General features: G+C 40.0%; 2 pseudogenes; both read left to right on the forward strand.

Moving 5' to 3' along the window:
* Positions 1-1,693: 1,693 nt before the first annotated feature.
* On the forward strand, positions 1,694-7,309 carry LOC146385973 (uncharacterized; annotated as a pseudogene).
* Positions 7,310-17,038: 9,729 nt separating this feature from the next.
* LOC146385974 (uncharacterized) lies at positions 17,039-23,281 on the forward strand (annotated as a pseudogene).
* Positions 23,282-26,998: the final 3,717 nt, after the last annotated feature.

Genomic DNA, 26,998 nt, shown 5'->3' on the forward strand with positions numbered 1-26,998 from the left:
CTCCGCAAACTGAGGAGAGCAAGAACTTTAACCTCCATCATGAGCACCTTCTACACAGGCACTATTGAGAGCATCATCACCACCTGGATCACTGTGTGGTATGACTGCTGCACCGGGTCCTCCCGGAAAAAGTTACAACGAGTAGTGAGAGCAGCAGAGAGATCGTGGGTACTTCCCTTCCCTCTCTCCAGAACATCTACTATCTCACCCGAAAAGCCCTCTGCTTTACAGGTAACTCCACTCATCCGTCCAACAGTTTCTTCAGTTTGCTGCCATCCAGAAGGAGACTGAAGAGCCTCCAGGCCAGAACCAGCAGACTGAGAGATAGCTTCATCCATCAGGCTGTGCTGAATTCTCTCCCTGCTCTGTCCCTCTCGACTCTCTCACACACCAACTCCAGACCTGCATTCCTGCCGCTTCCCGCTGAACCCCCCCCACCCCCAAGACATACAAAACTCTTAACCTCCAACATCGCCTTTTCACTGACTGCCCCAATCCCACTTGCACATGAACTCTTGCCCACAAGCACTCTGATTGTGTTGGACACTGTTATTTATGTAAGATTGTATTGTATTGTATTGTGTTGTACTTAAGACTTTTATGTTATTTTTTAGTCTTTATACTGTTTTAGTGTACACCGAGGGTCATGGGAGCATTGCAATTTCAAATTCCTGTGTATGACCTGTAGATTGGGTTTTTGTCATAAAAGCTGACTTTGACTTTGACATGTGACAGATGTGAAAGAATCTGGAGAAGCTGTGGAGGATGTTATGCTGTCTGTAACATCGTTCAACACAACCAGTTTGGTGTTGGGTCAGTGATGGTATGGGGTGTTATATCCATGGAGTAATGCACAGACCTTACAGGCTAGGCAACAGCACCCTGACTGACATGGTACCAGGATGGAATCTTTGGACCCACTGTCAGACATCGTGCAGTGTAGGGTCCTGGTTTCCTCTTGGTGCACGACGATGCCTAACTTCATGTGGTGAGAGTATGCAGGCAGTTATTAGAGGATGAAAGAATTAATAGCATTGACTGGCCCGAACACTCGCCTGACCCCCAGGATAGCATTTGTTGTGACTTCAGGAGGATGTGCTGATGTTGTCAGGCATGCATAAAAGCATGTGGGGGCAGTACAAACTACTAAGAATCATTTTGAGTTACAAAAACAAAATTTTGGCAAAAAAGCCTGCTGTATCATATTTCCACTTTGATTTTTAGGGTGTGTTTGAATTCTGCCCTCTGTTGGTTGGTCATTCTCATTTCCATCACACATGGCCCAGAGTAGTGGCGTCCTTTAATTCCTTAAACAGTACCCAGTCCATATCAGTGTAGAAATGACATTTTCTTTTCCACACTAAAAATTTGGGGGTTTGGGGGGTTTTTTTGCTAAAAAAAAATAAAGTCAGGCACTTGTTTAAAAGAAAATAAAAACTATAATATTACTAAGTAAGGTGAAGAAAAACATACAGAGAAAAACTGCTGCATTATGCAATTCTTTTTAAAACCCATGGTGATGAAGGAAGTGATTAACTGGTGTTAAACCTTCATACAGTTTATTTTTAGATGTAGTGATGTTCATAACTGTCAGTTCTGTTTTCAGCCTTTCCTGTGAGAACGTTCAGCTGTAAAGATCTTTTAAAGATTCATACAATCAATTTTCTGACTAAAGCTGAAATCTACAGCAGCCATGATCGTGGCAGAAGCTGGATTTTTGTTTTTGGGTTTCATTCTGTGTCTCTCAGGTAGGAATGACTCTTTCTCCTCCTTCCTCCTTACAGGTCTTAGTGTTTTAGCTTTGATGAGCTCTTGAAGAGTCTGGAAGTGCAAGATTATTTTCTTTTATGGTATAATAATCGCATCATTGTGGGCGATCGTGGCTCAAGAGTTGGGAGTTCGTCTTGTAATCGGAAGGTTGCCGGTTCGAGCCCCGGCTTGGACCGTCTCGGTCGTTGTGTCCTTGGGCAAGACACTTCACCCATTGCCTACTGGTGGTGGTCAGAGGGCCTGGTGGCGCCAGTGTCTGGCAGCCTCGCTTCTGTCAGTCTGCCCCACGGTTTGAATGTGTGTGTGACTGATTGTGTAAAGTGCTTTGGGGTCCTTAGGGACCAGTAAAGCGCTATACAAATACAGGCCATTTACCATCATTAAATGGCTGGCACAGAGTAGAAAGATGTGTAAGCATAAATCTGCACACATTTGCTAATGAATCTTCCGTTGCGTTTCAATATATAAAAACATCAGAAATGGCCTCCTTTTAGCTCACAGTATGAATATGTTGATCGTTTAACAAGTATAACATCATTACTGGAACAACAATCCCCAGACTGACATAATTATTATAAGGTGTGTTAAGATTAAAGTGCAGTCACTGTCACAGAGTTGGCTGTCATTGTAACCTTTGTTGAACACATAACCTGATCTTGAGCAGGTATGCATGCGTGTCTTTGTGTGTACCTGTGTGTAGGGCTTGCTGAGCCTTGGTCTCTGGGGACATGGTCATGAAGAGAGGGGTTTGGGGGCTTGAGGCTGAATGTTGTGGCGTGGTCATTGACCAACTGCCTTGATCAGGGATTGCTTGATCAGGGTGGTCTCTGCCAAGTACTGGGCAGAGACCACCCTGATCTGGGTACTTGGGCGCCTGGAGCCTAAAGGCGGCCTATGATGGGGACAGTTGCCTGTTGGCTATGGTCCTCCGAACTCGCACCGTCTTTCTTTTCTTTTTTTTGGCCCAATTAGGGCCTCCCTTCTTCTCCTGCTGGGATGTGTGTGCAGATATTGCCAAGATGTGTGGCCTCAACATACCAGTACCAGGCCGCGAGAGTTGAGGCTGGGGTGTGAAATTTATGGTTTTCAGGGTTTTTATTGTTAACTTGGCTTAGCTTGGTCTTTTCCCGTGTTGTAGTTGTGTGTCTTATTTTGAAAGAAATATTTCCAAGTTACCATAGCGACCAGAGAGCATTAAGGGGCAGAGAGGAGGATATAAAATATTGGCTGACATTAAACCGGTTCGTGGCGCAAAAAAGGGGTGGAAACGCTGCTCTACAGGGCTGCAGATGGCCCGGTTCTCCCGGTTCCATCTCTGTTTGCCTCTGCCTTATGAGGGCGTAATTGTGGCATCCCACCCTCATTTTCAAGTACATTTCGCGGCAAAGACACACACACTCACACCCTGTAAGAATATTGTTAATTTATGTACCTGTACATTTTTGATTATTTTGTGTTGAATGTGTTCTCTGTTTCTTTTTTACACGTGCATTTCTATTTGTACTCTATCCTTTTATTACATCTTCCTGTGTAATAAAAAATAAACAATATAAAATAATACAAATAAAATGTGACAGAACAGCTGCTTAAAGATTGCTGATACAAAGGATTGCAGAGACATGCTCATAAGAAGATGAGTATTTGTTGATGTTGTGATAGACAAAAAGATGCAGCTAACCACATTGTTGTTTCCCCAGCAACACTTCCATTGTGTTTTGCATGTTTTTGCAGTTTTTTGTTTCTTTTTTTCTAAGCCATTTTTTGTGGGGTTTTTAGAACACACATGCTGTGTGAATGTGAAAGCTGTTTGTGATACCAATTATTTCTGATTGTAGGGTTGTAGGGTTAACAGCAGAGTAAGCAGAGTTCATCATCACAGCTGTTCATGTTGATCACTGATCTTCAGCCTGGAGATTCTGTTTCACCGCAGAGGTGTTACCATTATAAACCAGACACAGACAACAGTTTTAACCACTGCAGCTTCCTGCTCTTGCAAAAAAAAAACTCAAAGAACACGTCATTTGTAATATGATGAACAGAACAGACTAAAATGAGAGAAAGAAGTTCTGTTTTGGTGTTCGATGTGTTAGACGAAATATGAAACTGTTCAGTTAGCTGATGCACTTAGATCAACAATAACGCTGTGAACAAATGACGAGTGTCTTAAACTGTGTTCATTTTGTACTTTGCCTATAGGATATGAGTAATTATTGAGTATTGAATTATGATGAGTAAGCGCGATCGTGGCTCAAGAGTTGGCAGTTCGTCTTGTCCTAGCCGGTTCGAGCCCCGGCTAGGACAGTCTCGGTCATTGTGTCCTTGGGCAAGACACTTCACCTACCGCTTACTGGTAATGGCCAGAGAAGGCTGATGGTGTGATATGGCAGCCTCGCTTCTGTCAGTCTGCCCCAGGACAGCTGTGGCTATAATTGTAGCTTGCCTCCACCAGTGAGTGAATGAATAGTGGAACTATAAAGTGCTTTGAGGGTCTCAAAAGTGCTATATAAATGCAATCCATTATTATTTAGGAGTCATTAAACATGAATAAAAAGAATTTAGAAAGTAGATACTGCATGGCTGTCTATAACTTAAAATACTTTCTCAAGTTATTTCTTACAGTACAGTTATAACATTATTTAACAATTAATGATAGAAAAACAGACAGTAACAAAAATAATGTATCTGTTCACTAATGAAAGTTTCTATTAAAGGTGTTAATGGAGGAGAAACCAGGATCTGTGCTCTCAAAGGTTCATCAGTGGATCTGCACTGCTCACATCAACATATGACTTCAAGCAGCAAATGGTTCACTGCACACTTAAATGGATCAGTGAGTGAGCTCTCTGTGGATGGACAACGTGTAACGTACAACATGTCTGAAGAGAAAAAAACAACTTTAAAAATCAATGATCTAAGAGAGAGTGATGCAAATACGTACTGCTGTACGAAGAACTGTTCACTCAGTAATATTACTCTTCAAGTTGTTGCAGGTACACTGACTTTTACTCATTTATGACATCATTGTATAAGTTGTTCTCCATTATCCTCTCAGAGCTGCAGGTAAAGGTGATTCCTGCCACAGAGGGACAGACAGTAACACTGATGTGCAGCAGCAGCTGTCCTCTGACTGAAAAGCCTGCAGCCTACATCTGGTACAAGAACAGAGAGTTTCTCTATGAGGACTGGTCTCCCTGGTACCAAGAGCTGCTCAGCAGTGAGGAAGCAGTCACATACTCCTGTGCTGTCAAAGGCTACGAGGATCTCAGATCCCCTGAAGTCTCTGTGGGTGAGTCATGATGTTTATTGTGCTACAAAACAAACAGAATGAGTCACACAGTGAATCATTTTAATCAGTATTATGTCTTTGTTTCAGATTCCATCACAGAGACCTGCTTCAGTGTGACCTATGCTAACGGGAGAATCACATATCCCAGAGGTAAAGTTTAAACAAATTATCAAATATCTTCCATCAAACCTCTAATATATATTTGTTCAATGTCATTTTCCTTATAAAAAATTAAGCTCAATATGACCTTTGTTAATTTTTTAACAAAGGTCATATTTAGCTTAATTGACCTAATAATTTTTTTTGTTAGCATCCTAAAAACAAAATTAGAATTATAAACATTATGTCACAGTTACTGATGAAAACTGTATTTAATATCTTTCAGAGGTTCATGTTCAAAGAACGAATTACACATCAGATAGTGTCACACTGACCTGTAACACCACCTGTAAGCTGTTTGACCCTCAAACTGCCTACATGAGCTGCAAAAACACAAGCAGAAACTACAAGAATCAACAATGTTTAGCTCACAGCAATTCAACATACAGGTTCTCTTGTGCTGTAACAGACCACAAGTACCTTCACTCTGCAGAAGTCTGTGAGTAATAAAGAAGTCAATTTTTTCTTCTTCTAGTTAACTATAAATACAAATGTCAGCATACAGGCCATTTAAATAACTTTAAATCGTCCATCTATATTTCAGGTGTTCAGGGTAAAAACTGCCGAATTAGGAATTATGTCAGCAGGAGAATCTGTGCTCTGGAAGGATCTTCAGTGAACATCACATGTGAATACTCACATCCTGACGATAAGAAGAAGGCAGAAAATAAATGTTGGAGTAAAAAATGGAGAAAAGATAAAGTGGAAGTTGAAGAGCTGGTTGAGGCTGCAGGTTGTGTGGAGTATCAGGACAACATGAAGAACCAACACATCCTGACCATCAACAACCTGAAGAAGAATGACTCAGGAGGATACACATTCAGATTCAAGAGAGATCATGAAGGATGGACACAGTCTGATCTGCCTGGAGTCTTTTTGATTGTTACAGGTAAATCTTAGGTAAATTCATTTTATCTGTCAGTGCCATTTACAGGTTGTTAATCTGTAGGCCCACAAAACCCCTATACAAGAAATTGATTTCGGCTTGCTGATGAAAAAAGAAAAGTGTATCGATACATTCATGTGTTTGATTTGCAGCTGTGGCTGTTTAAGGATCAGTTCATTTTAACTACCTTACATGTATACTGTTGATTAGATTAATCTACGGTAATAAAACTCTATCTGTAAGATCACCATTTCAAATGTTGACATTCTGTCAGATCAATGTATCTCTGAATAGTCGACTTTAAAAGGCCTCAGACAAACTGCCTGTTTCTGACTGTAAAAATAACTGTTACATGTAATGCAGAAGGGTTTTAGACTTCACATCCTTCAAGTTTTTTTTCCTTCTGTAAAAAATGCATGAAGGTATATGTAGTATTTTTATAGTTGTGCTTGTGTAAGATTTACACAGTTCTTAACAACTCTACATGTACACTGTTGGCTAGATCAGCCTTCAGTGCCTTCAGTGCAATAAATCATAGGTATGAATCATATGAAAATGTAGGTATTTTATTTTATTAGGACAATGATTCCAAATCATAGAGAAATGGAGAAAACACTAATTTACAAAATGGAAAAAATGTTGTGGAATAATAATTACAATACTTTTGTGTAAGAGGATTTAGATTGAAGTTACACAAATCTGAAGTTACAAATACCTTGAATTTGCACACTTCTTTGGTAAATACCTTTCACCGCTGAACAGGACTAAAGGATCATTTTTTAGTAAAGTCATGAAACCATCTTTCATGTCTAAGCCACACAGGAGATTTTTTGTTTTTGACCAATGTTCCTCTTTCAGAGCTGAGAGTGAAGATGAGTCCTTCTGCAGTGGTGACAGAGGGTCAGAGAGTCACACTGACCTGCAGTACCAGCTGTCCTCTGACTGACAACACAAACTACATTTGGTACTTGAACAGTCGACCTCTGACCCCGAGAGAGAACCAGAACAAACATCTGATCCTAGACCCAGTCAGCAGGGAGGATGCAGGAAGCTACTCCTGTGCTGTGAAAACCAACAAAGATATCAGCTCTGCTCCAAAGACTCTCACTGTCCAAAGTATCACAGGAACGTGGACACCAGCAGCTGCAGGAGTTTCTGCAACTCTGCTGGTTTTAATACTTCTCACTGTCTGCTGGTGTGTTAGGTAAGTGTTGGTTCACAGCAGTACATTCAATCTCTGCTCTGAAGTCACTTATTTTCAGTTTAGTCACTTCAACCAGGAAAAAGAGAACTTCTGCTCAGTCTCCAACAACAACAAGTTCTGACCAAATTGAACAGGTAAAGATTAGGGTTGTAGATTGTCTAATCTTTCCAGTGGCCATTTCATTTTTGCCATCATATAGTAGAAGGAGTCAAGTTTAAAGTGCAATATAATGTAATGCTGTTTTTCTCCATCAGGTCAGCCCTGGTCCTGTGTATGAAAACATCTCAACACAACTGAAGCAGGAGGATGAAGTCCACTACAGCAGAGTCTACTTCACAAACAAACACGTGGTACCTCTTTATTCCACCTTACAGTCGGTTCAGCCCTGAAAACAGGAGCATTTCCATGATGCTGTTGTCAGTGCCTGTAACCCAGTGTTTTCTAGTTTTTGGACATTGTACTTTTTATTTTTGGAATATTCTGTGCTTCTTAGGTTCATGGTTATTTTTACATCTTCTATTAAGTTTGTTTCAGTCAGTCTTCAGTTCTTTGTGATTTAATGAGTTGTATTTTTTGTACTTCCTGTTTTATTTTATTAGTCTTTCATCTTGTGTTCATTGTGTTCAGTTTTGCTGCCCCTGTATAGTTATGTCGGATTTGTTCCCCCTGTGTTGCCACCTGCTGTCCATCCTCTCGTTATTGTGTGTGTGTGTGTATTTAAGTCCTGAATCTCGTTCGTGTGTGGTCCACGTTCCATTGTTTATGCCAAGTTGTAAGTTCCTAGTTGAAAGAGTCTTAGTTTCTAGTTTAGCTTTTGTTTGTTTCTTTTAGTGTTTTTTATACTTCATTTTAAGTTCTGCATCTCAGCAAATAAAGCTTCCTCCACAACTTAAATCCCTTGTCTTGGATTGTGTTTGGGACAGTTGCTGTACTTAAGTCCAATTTTCAGGTATCTCTGCATTTCTTGAGTATTTTTCTGACAACTTTTTACTTTTACTCCCTTCTGTTAGGTCTGCACTCGCAGGCCTCGCTAACTCAGAGACTTATCACCATGAACAAAGCAAGATAATCAGAGCTCAATTGGTTTTACTTGTGCAAGGGAAGCCCAGTCAGATTCTCAGAGTTGCAAGTTCTGCACCCGACCTCAGTCAACTCCAAAACCCCAGCTTCCCTTCGCAGCTTTTATTGAATGAAAACAGTTACACAACCCCCCACTGTAAACCCCATATGGTGTGTCGTAGAAGCTAAGGCTATGTGTGTATATGCACGTGCGAGTATGTGAGTGAATGTGTGTGAATGTGTGTGTGTGTCTATGTGTGTCTGTATACGTGACTTCCTGGTTACAACCGTTTTAACAACATCTCTGTTCATAGAAGGGTCATCTCCCCTCACACCCCGTATATGGCTTAACCCCTTTAATGGTCCACCATATACAAGTACAGGTAGGGATGGGTATCGTTTAGGTTTTATCCGATACCAGTACCAAACCGGTACTTTTGAAATGGTGCCGGTGCTTAAACAGTGCTCGAACCGGTGCTTAAAGAATGGAGAACACAAAATTGGTCCAAAAACCTCTCATGTTCAGCTGTTTTTATGTAAAAAGATAACAATGTTAGCCTATAGCCTGCAGCTATAGGCTAATAAATTTATGGTATCACTCTTCGCTGGAAGCAGTGCTTAAACAATGGAAAAAAACACAAACTTTGTCCAAAAACCTCTCATGTTTAGCTGTTTTCCACTTTTTCTTTGGTCATTTTAACCTTTTTGGCCAGGGTGAAGGGAGTACCTGCCATCAAACAAGAAGACAGCCGCATGCAACTACGACGGTGTTTGCTAGTTCACCTTACATGCATTAATTTAATAACATGGTTAGCGTACTCAACGTAAATTACACACAAACAACATTAAGCTACTCACGCAGAGAAGAACGGCTGCTTCTGCCATCATCATCCGTCATCATTTCTGCTACACTGGCAGGGCTAGGGGCCAGGACTCTCCTCTTCGGGTTTTTGGGGGATGTTGCTAACTCCGGGTCGATAACAGGAAACCCACCCGCAGTAGATGTGCACGGTGTGAGGTCTTGCAGCAAGCTATCAAATACGGCACATTTCTCTGCTTTTAACAAAATGCTATACGTCGCCAGGTGTTTCATCAGATTCGAGGAGTTACCTCCTTTGCACAGTATCACCTTAAAGCACTTGTTGCAGGCTGCTGAGTTTACATCTTTTGCTGTGAAGTACAGCATGACTTTTGACCGCTTCACCTTGGGCATTTTTAATCTGTAGCTCTGCTCTAAAAGAACGTACATACCTGGGCCCGCCTACTATCCTCGGAAAGGTAAAATGATTGGCTAGAATCCAAAGTGTATGACATCTCAGGAAAAAAAAGCACCGAAATAAAGCACCGAAATGTGCGCTGCTTTTCGGTCTGGTTACTACCGTTTATGTCAGAACCGGTGCCATAATGGCACCGGAAACCGGTACCCATCCCTAAGTACAGGTGAGCCCATAAAGGGCAGGAAGGGAACATTCCTAACTAAATAAGGAAACCAGAATCTTTACATGGAATGTGCCTACAGTTAAACACTATAGCTATAGCCTCCCCCACCATCCTACATGTAGGGAAGGAGAATAAACACAGAAGAACATCTTTCATTTATATCATTTATACTGGTTACTCAGTTACTTAGTTCTGGTGTCTGTAAGTTGTAGCCAGCATCTAGCTAGCACTACAGAACAGGAATTAGCTTAAAGGGAGTAGCATAACATAACGATTCTACATTTCTATCAACTTAACAAACATTAGCAAACACAAACTGTTTACTGTTAAGTAAAGCAGTTTCACCCCTGTTCTTTTTTATTCCTCGGGCATCCAGAGACGGCACCGGACTCAGTAGTCATTTTACAAAACCTTTATTCATCCAGTTACGCATGCATCTTCTAGAAGGGGAGATGTGCAAGGTCGGTGTCCCTCTGCAGATCTTCACTTCTTTGTTTGTTACAACCATTTTTATAGAAGCAACCCCATTGTAAAACCCCCATGGTGTGTTGCAAACTCTGTGTTTGTGTATGTATGTGCGAGCACGTGAGTGCCTGTGTGTGCACGAACCCGTGTGTTTATGTGAGTGCACGTTAGTGACTGTGCATGTGGGTGTGTGAGTGTAACCATCAAAGCACTGTGTGTGTGTGTCTCTGTGTCTGTGACTTCCTGCCGGTCAAAAAAGTAATCTCCCCTCTCCCCAGCTACACCAAATTCCTCTACACAACATACAAAACAGAGTTAACAGATTACAAGCACTGAGACCCCCACTCTGCATCCACTGGGCCATTGGCCTCTTGCATTTACAGATAAGCAAGTGGAGAGTCTCCTGCAAACCTACTTCTAACTTATGACAATTATGAGCTTTTATTAAATTCAGGTAAAAACATCAGCATCCCCTCAACTGTAGCTTCCTGTCTCCTTTTATGACAGGAAGATCCCCAGTGTCAATAAATTCCTTTCCCTCTAAACAATTACACACACTCTCAGGCCTACAGCTAAGCCAAACTAAAACACACAGACCTATTCCTCTGATCTACTGCTGGACCCTCTCATCTAAGCAAATTTAACACATCATATTGTAATAATTGTTTTCTTGTACTCACACTGTTCTATGCAGATTGTCGCACATTGTGTTGCTAGCTAAAGCTCCAGTTGCTAGATGTCCCAGGGAGCAAAAAAAAGAGTATGAGATAACTTTACTCAGAGATGGAAAAAGGTCAAACAAAGACACGACAGAAGACGAAGAACACAGGTTGGATTTAAAGTGAAACTTGATAACCTGCATATTTAAAGCTCACATGTAACAATTTAAAATCACATATTGGATCGCTACATGTGTTTTGCTAAACTATGTATGAAACCAAAATGAGCATAGTAATTTTATGTTTTATTTTTTTACAGTTCGTCAAAGTACAAGATTATGATTATTAACACTTTAACACCCTTTCAATACTATTACCACTTATTTAGAAGAAGAATACTGAAGTAGTGTAGTTCTGTTTAGATGCTTGATAATGAAATGTTCTTGATTATAAACCCCAATAAACATTAAGAAAATATTTCAATGTACATTTAAAACCAACAAGACAAGTTTAACTGTAACAATCAGTAACGGTAATGAACTTTTACACTGCCACAAAGCAGAAATTAGCTCAGTGTTGCATGTTCACCAATTTTCGCAAATGCATGATGATATTTATAATGACTACCATCTCAGGGGTAATTTATGGCCAGTGTTAATTAGTTGACAGATAACTTTCTTCATAGTTTTCATTAACAACTTATTTTTCTTGATTAAAACAAAGGATAAAATAAAAACTAATGCACAGCAGTGCACTGTTGTCAGTATCTGGCATAAACCATATACAGACAACAGTTTTAACACCTTTGTAGGTTTCTGCTCACACAAAAGAAGAGAGACAACACAAAGTACTAAAATACACTTTATGTGTTGTAAATAGTATGGGAAATAATTGCATGTAATTTATTGTGCCACATTCACAGCATGCACATACATGAAGAAGAAGAGACATGTATAGGAAGTTATGCTTTACTGTGTAATGTTAAACAGCTGAATATGAAAGTGTCACTCTGTTGTTATTTTAATCCTCGACTTTGATAAAGAGAAGTTAACCCAGCTATGTGACTCAGGTAGTTTGTCTTTCTAATATTTGAGCTGTTTCAGAGTTACTGTTAACTTTAAATGTAAAACCTGGACAACAGTAACGTTAGCAGATACTAGACTTGTTTCAGTTTTTACCTTTTACATCTAAGTTGATTTATTATTTATGAGTCAAAAATATACAGTGAAACAATTACTTATTATTGGTTTTGACTGTATTGAATTACTGTATGCAATTTATGAAAGAACAACTTTGATTTTGTATGATTAATTTCTGACTTTAAGATTAGTTCTACAGTACAGTATATATTTACTCAGTGATTAATGATAGATAAGCTAACAGCAACAATCACAATCAATCAATAATGAAAGTTTGTTTTAAGGTGTTAATGGAGGAGAAACCAGGATCTGTGCTCTCAAAGGTTCATCAGTGGATCTCCACTGCTCACGTACATCAACATCTGACTTCAAGCAGCAAATGGTTCACTGTACACTTAAATGGACCAAAGAGTGAGCTTTCATGTCTGAAGCGAAAAACCCAACTTTAACCATCAATGAGTGAACGATGTCCTGGACCGTCTGTAGTCTTCATACAGCAGAAAGTGTTTGCATCATCATGGGTTTTGGGGCATTATCATCCTCTCAGAGCTGCAGGTAAAGGTGATTCCTGCCACAGAGGGACAGACAGTAACACTGATGTGCAGCAGCAGCTGTCCTCTGACTGAAAAGCCTGCAGCCTACATCTGGTACAAGAACTTCCAGTGGTGCTATTGGTAGGAGACATGGTTGCTAACTTTTCATGACACTAACATGTTTTCTTCATACTTGAAGTCTATCCCAATTTGAAGACCATCATTCTACAGTGAGAAAGATATTCAACAAGTAAAAAAGATTCAAACAGTTGCCAGTCTTCCTAGGCTGAGACCTCCCAGTAACTTCACCTCTTCATTTCTGAACCCCCCACCCTGCAGATGAGGAGAGCAAGAGCCTCAACCCCCATCATGAGCACCTTCTACAAAGGCACCATTGAGTATCCTCACCAGCTCCATCACTGGGTAGTATGGCTCCTGCACTGGGTCCTTCCGGAAAAAGTTACAACGAGTAGTGAGAGCAGCAGAGAGATCATGGGTACTTCCCTTCCCTCTCTCCAGGACATCTACTATGTCACGGGAAAAGCCCTTTGCATTACATTACCTCTCGACTCTCTCACACATGAACTCCAGACCTACATTCTCCTCCTCCCTCCTCCTCCCTCCACCCCCAAGACATGCAAAACTCTGAACCTCCACCATTGCTTTTTCACTGACTGCCCCAACCCCACTTGCACACAAACTCTTGCCCACAAGCACTCTGATTGTGTTGGACACTGTTATTTATGTGAGATTGTATTGCATTGTGTTGTACTTAAGACTTTTATCTTATTTTTTAACATTTATACTGTTTTAGTGTACACCGAGGGTTGTGGGAGTATTGCAATTTCAAATTCCTGTGTATGACCTGAGGATAGGGTTTTTGACATAAAAGCTGACTTTAACTTTGACATGTGACAGATGTGAAAGAATCTGGAGGATGTTATGATGTCTGTAACATCGTTCAACACAACCAGTTTGGTGTTGGGTCAGTGATGGTATGGAGTGTTATATCCATGGAGTAATGCACAGACCTTACAGGCTAGGCAACAGCACCCTGACTGACATGGTACCAGGATGGAATCTTTGGACCCACTGTCAGACATCGTGCAGTGTAGGGTCCTGGTTTCCTCTTGGTGCACGACGATGCCTAACTTCATGTGGTGAGAGTATGCAGGCAGTTATTGGAGGATGAAAGAATTAATAGCATTGACTGGCCCGAACACTCGCCTGACCCCCAGGATAGCATTTGTCGTGACTTCAGGAGGATGTTCTGATGTTGTCAGGCATGCATAAAAGCATGTGGGGGCAGTACAAACTACTAAGTATCATTTTTATTTACAAAAACAAAATTTTGGCAAAGTAGCCTGCTGTATCTTATTTCCACTTTGATTTTCAGGGTGTGTTTGAATTCTGCCCTCTGTTGGTTGCTCATTGGTTGATCAGAGTAGTGGCGTCCTTTCATTCCTAACACATTACCCAGTCCATATCAATGTAGAAATGTAGAATGACATTTTTTTCCACACTAAAAACATTAAAAATGTTTGGGGGTTTTTTTTTTTTTTTTTTTTAAGTAAGGTGATGAAAAACATACAGAGAAAAAAATACTGCACTACGCAATTCCTTTTAAAACTCACGGTGATGGAGGAAGTGATTAAAAGGTGTTAAACCTTCATACAGTTTATTTTTAGATGTAGTGATGTTCATAGCTGTCAGTTCTGTTTTCAGCCTTTCCCGGGAGCACGTTCAGCTCTAAAGATCTTTTAAAGATTCATACAATCAATTTTCTGACTAAAGCTGAAATCTACAGCAGCCATGATTTTGGCAGAAGCTGGATTTTTGTTTTTGGGTTTCATTCTGTGTCTCTCAGGTAGGAATGACTCTTTCTCCTCCTTCCTCCTTACAGGTCTTAGTGTTTTAGCTTTGATGAGCTCTTGAAGAGTCTGGAAGTGCAAGATTATAATCTTTTATGGTACAATAATATCATCATTAAATGACTGGCACAGAGTAGAAAGACGTGTAAACTTAAATCTGCACACATTTGATAATGAATCTTCTGTTGTGTTTCAACATATAAAAAGATCAAAAATGGTCTCCTGTCAGCTCACAGTATGAATATGTTGATAGTATAAGAAGTATTACATCATTACTGCAACAACAATCCCCAGACTGAGATAATTATTATGAGGTGTGTTAAGATTAAAGTGCAGTCAGTATCACAGAGGTGGCTGTCTTAGTACAATGTCAGATCCCCACCGTAACCTTTGTTGAACACATAACCTGATCTTGAGCAGGTATGCGTGTGCAGGCAAACTGGGCAGTTCTTGGCGCCTGGAGCCCAGGGGCGGCCTATGACAGAGACAGTTTCCTGTTGTTCATCTGGTCCGCTGGAACTCAAACCCTTTTGGCCATGAACCTTTCCCCAATTAAGGCCTCCCTTCCTCTCCTGCTGGGATGTACGTGCAGATATTGCCAAGATGTGTGGCCTTAGGTCTTCAGTACTTTACGGCAGTGGTCCCCAACCCCCGGGCAAAAGACCAGTACCAGTCTGTGAGTCGTTTGGTCCCAGGCCACGAGAGTTGAGGCTCAGGTGTGAAATGTATGGTTTTCAGGATTTTATTGTTAAATTGGCTTACCTGGGTCTTTTCCCGTGTTGTAGTTGTGTGTCTTATTTTGAGAGAAATATTTCCAAGTTACCATAGCAACCAGAGAGCATTAAGGGGCAGAGAGGGGGATGTTACTCTCAATGTTTTTGGTGCATTTCAGGAGGATGCTGCTGATAAAGTTACCCAATTACACAGTGAATTCACATTTATTATTATATTTACAAAATAACACAGTTTTTGTCTTGGTTGTATCATTTTATTTTGTTGTATTTATCCGCAACACCTTAAAGGCCGGTCCGTGAAAATATTGTCTGACATTAAACAGGTAGCGCAAAAAACTTTTGGGACCGCTGCTCTACAGGGCTGCAGATGACCCGGTTCTCCCGGATCCATCTCCGTTTGCTTCTGTCTCATGGGAGCGTTATTGTGGCATCCCACGTCATTTTCAAGTACATTTTGTGACAAAGATACACACATTCACACCCCATAAGAATATTGTTGATTTATGTACCTGTGCATTTTTTATTATTTTGTGTTGAAGCTGTTCTGTTTCTTTTTTACACGTGCATTTCTATTTGTAGGCGATCTTTTTTTATTACATCTTCCTGTGTAATAAAAAAATAATAATATAAAAATTGTGAGACACAAAAAGATGCAGGAAATCATATTGTTGCCTCACCAACAACACTTCCATTGTTTTTTGCATGTTTTTGCAGCTTTTTGTTTCTTTCTTTTCCAAGTTGCAGTGCATCGGACCTCTCAGGGCCAACTTATAAAATTCCTATCCCATGTCATTGTTTGTGGGGTTTTGTAGAACACACATGCTGTGTGAATGTGAAAGCTGTTTGTGATTCCAATTACTTCTGATTGGGGTTGTAGGGTTCACAGCAGAGTAAGGTCTTCATCATCACAGCTGTTCATGTTGATCACTGATCTTCAGCCAGGAGATTCTGTTTCACCACAGAGGTGTTACCATTATAAACCAGACACAGACAACAGTTTTAACCACTGCAGCTTCCTGCTCTTGCAAAACCAACTCAAAGAACACGTCATTTATAATATGATGAACAAAACAGACTCAAATGAAAGAAAGAAGTCGTGTTTTGGTGTTCGATGTGTTAGACAACGAAATACGAAACTGTCCTGTTAGCTGATGCACTTAGATTGTCTTTTTAATATTCGAGCTGTTGTATTTATTCTCTCAACTTTACATGTAAAAGTTACAACAATAACAAATGATGGGTGTCTGATACCGTGTTCATTTTGTGCTTTGCCTCTAAGATATGAGTAATTATTTAGGAGTCATTAAACATGAATAAAAAGAATTATATTATTATAAATATATTATAAATTATATAAGTAGAGACTTCATGGCTGTATATAACTTAAAATACTCAAGTTATTTCTTACAGTGCAGTTATAACATTATTTAAAAATTCATGATATAAAAACAGACAGTAACAGAAATAATGTATCTGTTCACTAATGAAAGTTTCTATTAAAGGTGTTAATGGAGGAGAAACCAGGATCTGTGCTCTCAAAGGTTCATCGGTGGATCTGCACTGCTCACATCAACATATGACTTCAAGCAGCAAATGGTTCACTGTACACTTAAATGGATCAAAGAGTGAGCTCTCTGTGGATGGACAACGTGTAACGTACAACATGTCTGAAGAGAAAAAAACAACTTTAAAAATCAATGATCTAAGAGAGAGTGATGCAAATACGTACTGCTGTACGAAGAACTGTTCACTCAGTAATATTACTCTTCAAGTTGTTGCAGGTACAGTGACTTTTACTCATTTATGACTTTCCAAATGACATCATTGTATAAGTTGTTCTCCATCATCCTCTCAGAGCTGCAGGTAAAGGTGATTCCTGCCACAGAGGGACAGACAGTAACACTGATGTGCAGCAGCAGCTGTCCTCTGACTGAAAAGCCTGCAGCCTACATCTGGTACAAGAACAGAGAGTTTCTCTATGAGGACTGGTCTCCCTGGTACCAAGAGCTGCTCAGCAGTGAGGAAGCAGTCACATACTCCTGTGCTGTCAAAGGCTACGAGGATCTCAGAGCCCCTGAAGTCTCTGTGGGTGAGTCATGATGTTTATTGTTCTACAAAACAAACACAATGGGTGTCATACAGTCAAAAATTTTAATTAACATTATTTCTTTGTTGTACAGATTCCCTCACAGAGACCTGCTTCAGTGTGACCTATGCTAAAGGGAGAATGTGTTCTTACAGGAAGACATCAGTAGATGAGCCGTGCTCCATCACATATCCCAGAGGTGAAGTTTCAACAAATAAGCAAATATCTTCCATCAAACCTCTATATTAGTTTAATGTCATTTTCCTTATATAAGATGAGGCTAAATATTACCTTTGTTAATAAATCTATTAGCAGGCATTCTAAAAACAGAAATAAAATTTTATACATCATTGTGTCTTATGAAAACTTTTTAATCATCTTTCAGAGGTTCGTGTTCAAAAAACCTCCTACACATCAGATAGTGTCACACTGACCTGTAACACCACCTGTAAGCTGTTTGACCCTCAAACTGCCTACATGAGCTGCAGAAACACACGCAAAAACTACAAGAATCAACAATGTTTAACTCACAACAATTCAACATACAAGTTCTCTTGTGCTGTAACAGACCACAAGTACCTTGAGTCTGCAGAAGTCTGTGAGTAATACACAACTCATTTTTTTCTGTCAGTTAACTATAGACAAAAGTTTCAGCATACAGACCATTCAAACAACTCTAAATCTTCCATTTATATTTCAGGTGTTCAGGATAAAAATTGCCGGATTAGGAATTATGTCAGCAGGAGAATCTCTTTGCTCTGGAAGGATCTTCAGTCAACATCACAAGTGAATACTCACATCCTGATAACATGAAGCCAGAGTTTAAATGTTGGAGTAAAAAATGGAGAAAAGATAAAGTGGAAGTTGAAGAGCTGATTGAGGCTGCAGGTCGTGTGGAGTATCAGGACAACATGAAGAACCAACACATCCTGACCATCAACAACCTGAAGAAGAATGACTCAGGAGGATACACATTCAGATTCAAGAGAGATCATAAAGGATGGACACAGTCTGATCTGCCTGGAGTCTTTTTGATTGTCACAGGTAAATCTAAACTTCTTACTCAGCAGACTTTACTTAGAGGTTTAAGAACTGTTCAGATCATTTAATAGCGAGAAAATATCAGCCATGGCGCCATGACAACAAGCAAGAGTCCTGCATTTAAAAATGTCAAAATATTCAGACTTTTTAAGAAATTTATTTATCAGAATCTGAAGTACTCATTGTGTCTGTCAGTGTTTTACATTTACAGGTGATACAGTCATGTGTTTGATTCTCAGCTGTCAGTGTTTCAGGTTCAGTTTATTTTAAATAATCTACTTGTGGACTGTTTTAGTTTAATCTACATAAATCACATTCTGTAAGATCATCACTTCAAATGCTGACATCCTCTCACAACCATGTATCTCTGAATATTAGACTTTAAATGAACTCAGAAAAACTGTTTCAGATTGTAGCAATTTTCCACATAATCCAGAGGGTTTTTTTTATGCCTCATACATGTCATAGATCTACATACTTCAACTATCAAAATTTAAAGTGCTTATATACAAAAAGACAAAGGGATTATCTTCCAAGTTGTTTCTGCACATGAAAATGTATATGTAAACTTAACATACAAAGTAAAGAAATTTGTGTTTGGTTGACTGTTTCTTTGCTGTAACAATGCTTCTTGGCAATACATTTTATACTGTTGGAAAGCTTGTTCATATCTCCTGAAATCTAGCCACACTGGTAATGAAAATGGATTTGTTGGTTGAGCAGAACAGTTGCGTATGTGGGCTACACCCATGAACAGCAGTTGTCAAACAGTTTATTCTCCTGTTGACTCTCCTTTAATGTTTTTTGTTGGATTGGATGAAGTAAGAACAAACAAGAGAAGCATATGGAAGAACCATACACAATCAAACCAGCCTTTCATTTCCTCCTCATACTGATCACACACTGCTGTGGGATGACATCCACAGCCAGTCAGTCAGCTTCGCCACACTTTAAACCTATGATTCAACTATCATTGGCAGAATCTAGACTCATATTGTGCAAACCTTAATTGCAAATCTGTAAAAGGCAGCATAGCGGTCTTATGTACTGAGGAGGTGAGGAAACTGTGTTCTTGCGTTGTTGTATTCTTGGGCTGGGTTAGCCCTAACACCAGCTTGAAGTTGCCCTATGGCACTGGCCCTTTCCGAATCAGTCAAACATGCCATGCTTAGAGCAGACACTGACTGTTAGCTGTAGCAGCGTCCATGCTAGCAGGTGCAACTAATCAGGCCCCAATCAGGCACATGATTGTCAGCTGCTGGGATACCAGGAGCCCAAAACAAGAGACAACATCAGAAAAAGCTGCAGGGCGTGGGTGTCCAACTCCAGTCCTGGAGAGCTACTGTCCTGCAGCTTTTAGATGGATCCTTGTTCCGACACACCTGAATCAAACTTGATGGCATGCCGAAGAGGTAATCCAACCATTTGACTCAGCTGTGTTGGAGTAGGGATGCATCTAAAAGCTACAGGACAGTAGCTCTCGGGGACTGGAGTTGGACACACATGCTGTAGGGCATTCCAGAGTGGGCAAGTTTTTTATGCGTTTAACCCACATACTCAACTCTGCTGTTTAATCAATAAAACATTTTACTTATTTGATGGTAAAAAGAAAAACAAAATACAGGCTTTTTTATAAGATTTATTGCCACAAAGCATTGTTACAACAAAGAAATTATAAATCAAAAACTAATTTCCTACTTTTTTACATAACACTGTGCTCTTCAGGACTTTCAGATATAAAAAGTATATTTATGTGGATTCACCTCTGTTTGCACCATTTTGTTATGAGCTGTTGCGTCTGTGGATGCCAAAGAGAAAACTTTCATAATAACAGCTGGATACTGAGCTGACTCTACCTGCCTCCCACATGTAGCACAAGCGTTTACTAGTATAAGGCTGTAGAATTTCAATTTATAAAGTCCATTACAAAAACTGTTAATACTTCCATGAACCATTGAGCAAGGCATATTACTTGATAGATGCTATTAGGAATGCTTTCAAAAGGCATCAGCTGCATAGACACAGTGGATATCATTCACAGAACAATGTTTTCAACCAGGCCGTAAACATTTTTATTTCTGCTGTTAGATTGTTGTAATTTGACATTTTCATATGTTTTAAATGAGACAAAATTAAATGTTCACACTTCAGATGTTTTGTTAAATCCAATAGTTTATTTAATGGGTTGATCGTAATTATTTATGGGTAAGATGTTTGCGTGGATTCTTCCGGGTACTCCGTCTTCCTCCCACCGTCCAAAGACATGCAGTTTGTGGGGATAGGTTAATTGAGTAATCCAACTGCCCATAGGTGTGAGCGCGAATGGTTGTCTGTTTCTGTGTGTTAGCCCTGCGACCGACTGGTGACTTGTCCAGGGTGTACCCCGCCTCTTGCCCTATGACAGCTGGGATAGGCTCCAGCGCTCCCCGCAACCCTGAAAAAGAGAAGCGGATGGATAAATATTAAAGTAAATATGCCTTAAAATGGATGTTTAGGCACTGGAAGTAACTGTTACTATTCATTTGTAAATTGCTGTAATTTTATAGGAGACGGAGTGAATAGTCTCCAAAACCAGTTGCGCTTTTTTTTTTCTTTTTTGGTTTTTCTTTTGGCATTTTGTCATCTTGGGCCTCTGGATTTTCTGGTTTGGTAGCGCTGGCCTCCTCTTTTTCTGGCTGATTCTCCTGGAGTGTTGCGTCTTTTTATGATTTGATAACACTGGCCTCTTTTCCTGATCTTGACTGATGTAGTGTTTTGTCTTGGGCTGGAGAATTTTCAGGATTGGCAACGTTGGACTGGTCTTCTTGCTTTTTTCTTGTCTCTTGCAGAGACAGCAAAGACTCCTGAAGTGAGATCTTTTCTTCCTCTGTTTGCCTGAGTTGGTTTCGGATTGTTGTGTTCTCCTGGTTTTGCTTCTCCATGATTTCCAGGTGGGAAGCTTTGGTTTCAGCTCTTCTTTTAAGTTTTGCGCCTTCAAATCATTTTTGTTACAAAGAGCCTCACTGGTGCTGAGTTTGTCTTTCAGCTCAGTGAGCTCACAGTTGGCTCTTTGTTCCTGATCTTTGTGCTTTGCAACTTCCTCTTCAAGATTCTTTTGAGTTTTGAGGAGCTGCTCACGGAGTTGTTCGATCTCTTCTTGCTGTTTTTTGCACTGGACCTCCAACTCAGCTTCTCGAACAGTTTTCACGTCTGTAGAGTCTGTGTGTGGAGCTTCTGCAGTTTGTGTTGACGCGTCCACACTCAGCTCTGCAGCTGTGACAGCTGTGTTGCTGTCTTCAACAGGAGCCTCACTCACCTCAGGTGTTGTTGTGTCCTCGGGTCTGTTTTTCTGCAAGCCTGTTCCGGTTCTTCTTGAAGCTCAAGGAAGGTTTTTTGAGCATTTTCTCTGCAGCACTGTAGCTGCAGGCGAAGCCAGTTGTGGTGGGGCATGGTCTGCGGTGCCGTGCATGGAGGGCGGACGCACCTGCATCCTTAATCATGCCCGCCGAGTTAAAACCACGGGGACTCATGAGTTGGGGTGTGTTGTGGTGTGATGCAAGTCAATAAAGATGGCTTAATACTGTGACCCGTGGACTCGCCGTGCCTTATTCACACACCACCAATTATTCTGTGTTTTAGCTGCAGCAGCTTTGTGGTTTGCAGCTGTCATTTTGTAAAGATTGGTTTTCCACATGTGCTGAGCCTCCTGCAGGTGGCATCTCAGCGTACCCAGTTCATCAGTGTCATTATATGGACGACTGCCATCGTTTGGTATTAAGTGAGGTTTAGGCTGTGGTTGAGACGGCCCATCATTGGTTCTAAGGTCAGGATTGGGCTGATGTTGCACAGGCCCTTGATTTGGTAAAAACTGTGGATTTTACCAATGTTGCCCAACAATACTTTACAACACTGCCATGTTCTTCTTCCAGAGCTGAGAGTGAAGATGAGTCCTTCTGCAGTGGTGACAGAGGGTCAGAGAGTCACACTGACCTGCAGTACCAGCTGTCCTCTGACTGACAACACAAACTACATTTGGTACTTGAACAGTCGACCTCTGACCCCGAGAGAGAACCAGAACAAACATCTGATCCTAGACCCAGTCAGCAGGGAGGATGCAGGAAGCTACTCCTGTGTTGTGAAAACCAACAAAGATATCAGCTCTGCTCCAAAGACTCTCACTGTCCAAAGTATCACAGGAACATGGACACCAGCAGCTGCAGGAGTTTCTGCAGCTCTGCTGGTTTCAATACTTCTCACTGTCTGCTGGTGTGTTAGGTAAGTGTTGGTTCACAGCAGTAGATTCAATCTCTGCTCTGAAGTCACTAATTTTTCTGTTTATTCACTTCAACCAGGAAAAAGAGAACTTCTGGTCAGTCTCAAACAACTAAAAGGTCTGACCAAATTGAACAGGTAAAGATTAGAGTTTAAAAAAACTCTGTTATCTTTCCAGTGTTCATTTTTAATTTTTGCCAACATACAATAAAATGAGTCAAGTTTAAAATGCATTATAATGTAATGATGTTTGTCTTTATCAGCTCAGTCCTGGTCCTGTGTATGAAAACATCTCAACACAACCAAAACAGGAGGATGAAGTCCACTACAGCAGAGTCTACTTCAGAAACAAACATGTGGTTCCTCTTTGTTCCACCGTACAGTCAGATCAGCCCAGACAACAGGAGTGTTCTCATTATGCTGCTGTCAGCTTCAGCTCTGATGGAGCATCTGGTGTCACTCCAGCAGACACAGACTTACAGACTTACTCTACTGTGAAAGTTTGAGAGAGATGTCATGGTCAATAACTGCTTATGTCATGGCAGAGTACAACCTGAAGAGGTCACCAGAAACTCAGCCAACCTAATCAGAGGAAAAATCTTTACTTGTTGAAAGCTGTTACTATGAATGATGTGTGCATCGTGCTATTACTCTGGTCTACATTTATTAGGAGACTAGAAGTACATTTATTACACTCACTGCCAGAAGAGAGATAAAAGTAACTACAAAAACACATTTAAAGGTTCTTGATAAGTGTGAATCCAACAAGTAGAACTACACAAATTCGATCCTTCCTCTGAAGTCTGAGTTTAAGGAAAATAGAAATGAGGAAGTGCTGGTGTTAAAGCTGGATGCAGTTTGTCTGCAGACACACTCACACAAGTCAGTTTTCAGCCTTTCCTGTTGATTTTTTAACGTTTATTAATATTTTTGGTATTTTCTAATCTCTGATGAGAGCAGCAGCAGTAATCAGGTCTTTAAAATCATCATACAGTCTTCTTTCTGAGGAGGTTGAGGGTTCTCTGCAATATCTTCTATTGCCGTTCCTATGACTGTGCTCTTCTGTACAGAGATCTATGATGCTGTACCTGAAATCTGATGGAGACAATCTGTTTAGCCTGCTGTACACCCACTCTATTCTGCCCTTCACACACACAGTGACAGGCATGAAGTGAAGTCTGTTACACACATACAATGTCACATACAGAGTACAACATGCCTTTAAATATATCATGTCCGAGCAGCAGACGTGGTGTCATGGTATGGGGCACCTAGCCAGGTCCCTTGCTGGATACCAGGAGGGAATCAAACTTGAGATCTCCACTCCAAAGGTGTGTGGTCTCACCACTATACTATCCAGCTGCCCTGAAGTACGTTTTGTGAAAGGAGGTGGTCGGACATATTAATTGACATTGGTCTCTATTTTCTGTTTGTATTGCTGATTTTTACTTTGAGTGACCGCAAAGGAATGAAATTTGTTCACTGACAGTGTTTTTTGGAATTATTCCCAAACCCATGCAGTGATTTCCATGACAGAATCTTGCATATTTTCATTGCAGCCCTGCCTGAAAGCCCAAAGATCACAGGCCTTTAAGTGTTGCTTTTGTCTTGTCCCTAGCCCAGAGAGTTTTCTCCAGATTCCCAGAATTGTTCAACGATGTGCTGTAGATTAGGCCTCGGTCACACTACAGGAAAAAAAGGCCAACCACCAGGAAACCACGAAAAATTGGTGGTAAGCAATTAAATTTCCACTGAAATTTTTTTTTTGTGGGCACATTTGTGGGCCACCATGTGGGAGAGAAGTAGGAAAGCAAGCACTGCCAGAGCCCTACAAAATGACCTCCAGTAGGCCTCTGATGTTAATGTTATTAACCAAACAATTAGAAACAGACTTCCATCAAATTCAGCCCTCTGAAGGTTGATGGTTTTCATTTCCATCAAACAATGTGGCATCAGTCTGTATCAGTATAGATATCCACTGTGACACTTTCCCCATTGAGATCAGATGAGGTGTTTTTTAAGCTTTACTTTTATTGTTTTTTTTAATTGTGTATGTATGAAAATAATACTACTGATTACTGCTGTTCTCAAAACAAATAAAGCATGTTTGTTCCCTGGCAGGAAGTGTTTACTTAAAAGAAAGAAAAACACTAAGCTTCACACTTCTCCAGCCTGAAAATGTAGAGAAATTTATGCTGTTTAAAAAAACTCCACAAGTTAAATTTAAGCTTAAGAAGTCTGCCCTTTCTAAAAAACACCATGCAGGAGGAAGTTTGATGGTGTTAAAGCTGCAGTTTATATTTGGCTGAACTAACTTTAGTACGTGTCAGTTCAGGTTTTTAAGCTTTTCCTGTGTGACGAACAATGCACTTAACTTTCTGACTAGGAGCTGAAATCTGACAGTCATGATCTCGGCAGAAGCTGGATTTTTGGTTTGGGGATTCATTCAGTTTGTCTCAGGTAGGAATACATGTTTCTCCTCCTAAAGCATTCATGACTGAATGTTTTAAACGTAGGAAAACTCTGGAAAGTTATTAAAGGATATTAGAAAACATGAGATTCACTGTTAATCAGCAGGACCTAAAGTTTCCGCTTTGATGAGCTCTTGAAGTGAGCTAATGAATGTTAAAGCAGTTCAGGGGAAACTGAACAACAACCGAGCAGAAAGCTGGAGTCTAAGATGATGTCAATATACAAAGACATCAGAAATGGCCTCCTTTCAGCTCACTGTATAAATATTTTGTTGGTACGACATCATTACTGGAATAGTCCACTCCGAGCCCTGACAGTTATTCTAGTAAAACAACCAGAAAACAGTGATGTAAACAAAAACTTTTCAAACTCTATGACAGAGGTTTGATTGCTGAAACATGTCAGAGTTTTTTAGGCTAGATTAGTTTTTAGGTTGCTCGATAATAAATATGATCCTTTACATTGATACAAAGAGCAGCTGCAGCTTGACAGCAGAGTAAGGTCTACATCATCACAGCTGTTCATGCAGATCACTGAGCGTCAGCCTGGAGATTCTTTGTCACCACAGACGTGTTTCCATCATAAACCAGATACAGACAACAGTTTTAACACCTCTGCAGCTTTCTGCTCTTTGAACAATAACTTGTGATTAAAGACAACCTATAATAAGTAAAATACAGACAAAACATCATTATAGGAGGAATAATTGCACAAAATATTTCAGGTAAAAAGACACAACATGCACATACAAAGAAAAGACAAAAGGAAAGAAGGAAGTTAAACTTTGCTACGATGTGTTAGACAGCTGAATGTGTCATTTTTGGCATCATTCACACTGAAAGAGAGAAGTTGACCCAGCAAGATGGAGCTGGAGCTGTTTGTATTGTTTTAATTATTTTAGATTGATGCTGCATCATTTAAGCAACACTTCGTAAATTCATCTAAGATTTTACAGTACAAATATATAACATTATTATTTAATGATCAATGATAAAAAGAAAAAAACAGGTAATAACAGCAATCTAATAAGAAAATCTCTGTTACTAATAAACTTCCTGTTAAAGGTGTTAATGGAGGATGATCATCACTACTTCTATCTTCAGTAAGAACAACACAGCTGATCTCTGCTCCATCATTGAGCCTCTGTCCGATCACTAAAGAATAGTTTGTTACCATAGTGGTTAAAAGGGACCTTTTTCCGATCGGTTTGGTGGTTGGAAAATCGTCACTTTTATAGCAGAGACACCTGAGCTGGAGTGTCTGTCAGTGGTTTTCGCACTCTGTTGTAAATGTGTGTGGTTTTCACACTCTTTAAAACCTCAAACGGCATCTTAGCTGGTTTCTTTTTTCATGTTTGACAGAATACCCATAAACCACCTCACGTCTCTGCTCTCACTCTTCAAACGCTTTTAAATTTCAAATGAACATGGATCAACAGCCTTCTGCTTTTATTTGTATTCTTGTTAAGATACAAAAATTGATAACAAACCTTTAATGTTGTGAAATATGGGTTTATGGAATTATCAAATGACTGCATTTTGTTTTTATTTACATTACAGAGTTCAGGGATTGTTTAATCTTGAAGCTTACATGTTATATTCTAGCTTTAGAGTTTCTAATCATATTAGATGTTCACAGGATTTGTTGCTGAAGTTATCTGGATGTTTCATGCTGTGAAACGTTTTGACACTAAATTATCAGTGTATTAAAGACTATTAATGATTGTAATTATCTATTACAGAAAACAAGTTCCAGCAAAACTGAGTCTTTACATTTTGAATCCTGAAACCAGTGAATAGTTACGTAATTCACATTAATGAGTGATCCCTCATTGTTTATTTGATCATCACTGGTGTGTGAAATGTAGACAACTTGCATTACGTTCCAGTAAAAACCTGCAAGATAACTACACAGAATACAGGGTGACATATGGATCCTTCCAC

This window comes from Perissodus microlepis, chromosome 6, assembly GCF_051167445.1.
Source record: "Perissodus microlepis isolate ML-2025 ecotype Zambia chromosome 6, ASM5116744v1, whole genome shotgun sequence".
In the NCBI taxonomy this organism is placed as follows: Eukaryota; Metazoa; Chordata; class Actinopteri; order Cichliformes; family Cichlidae; genus Perissodus; species Perissodus microlepis.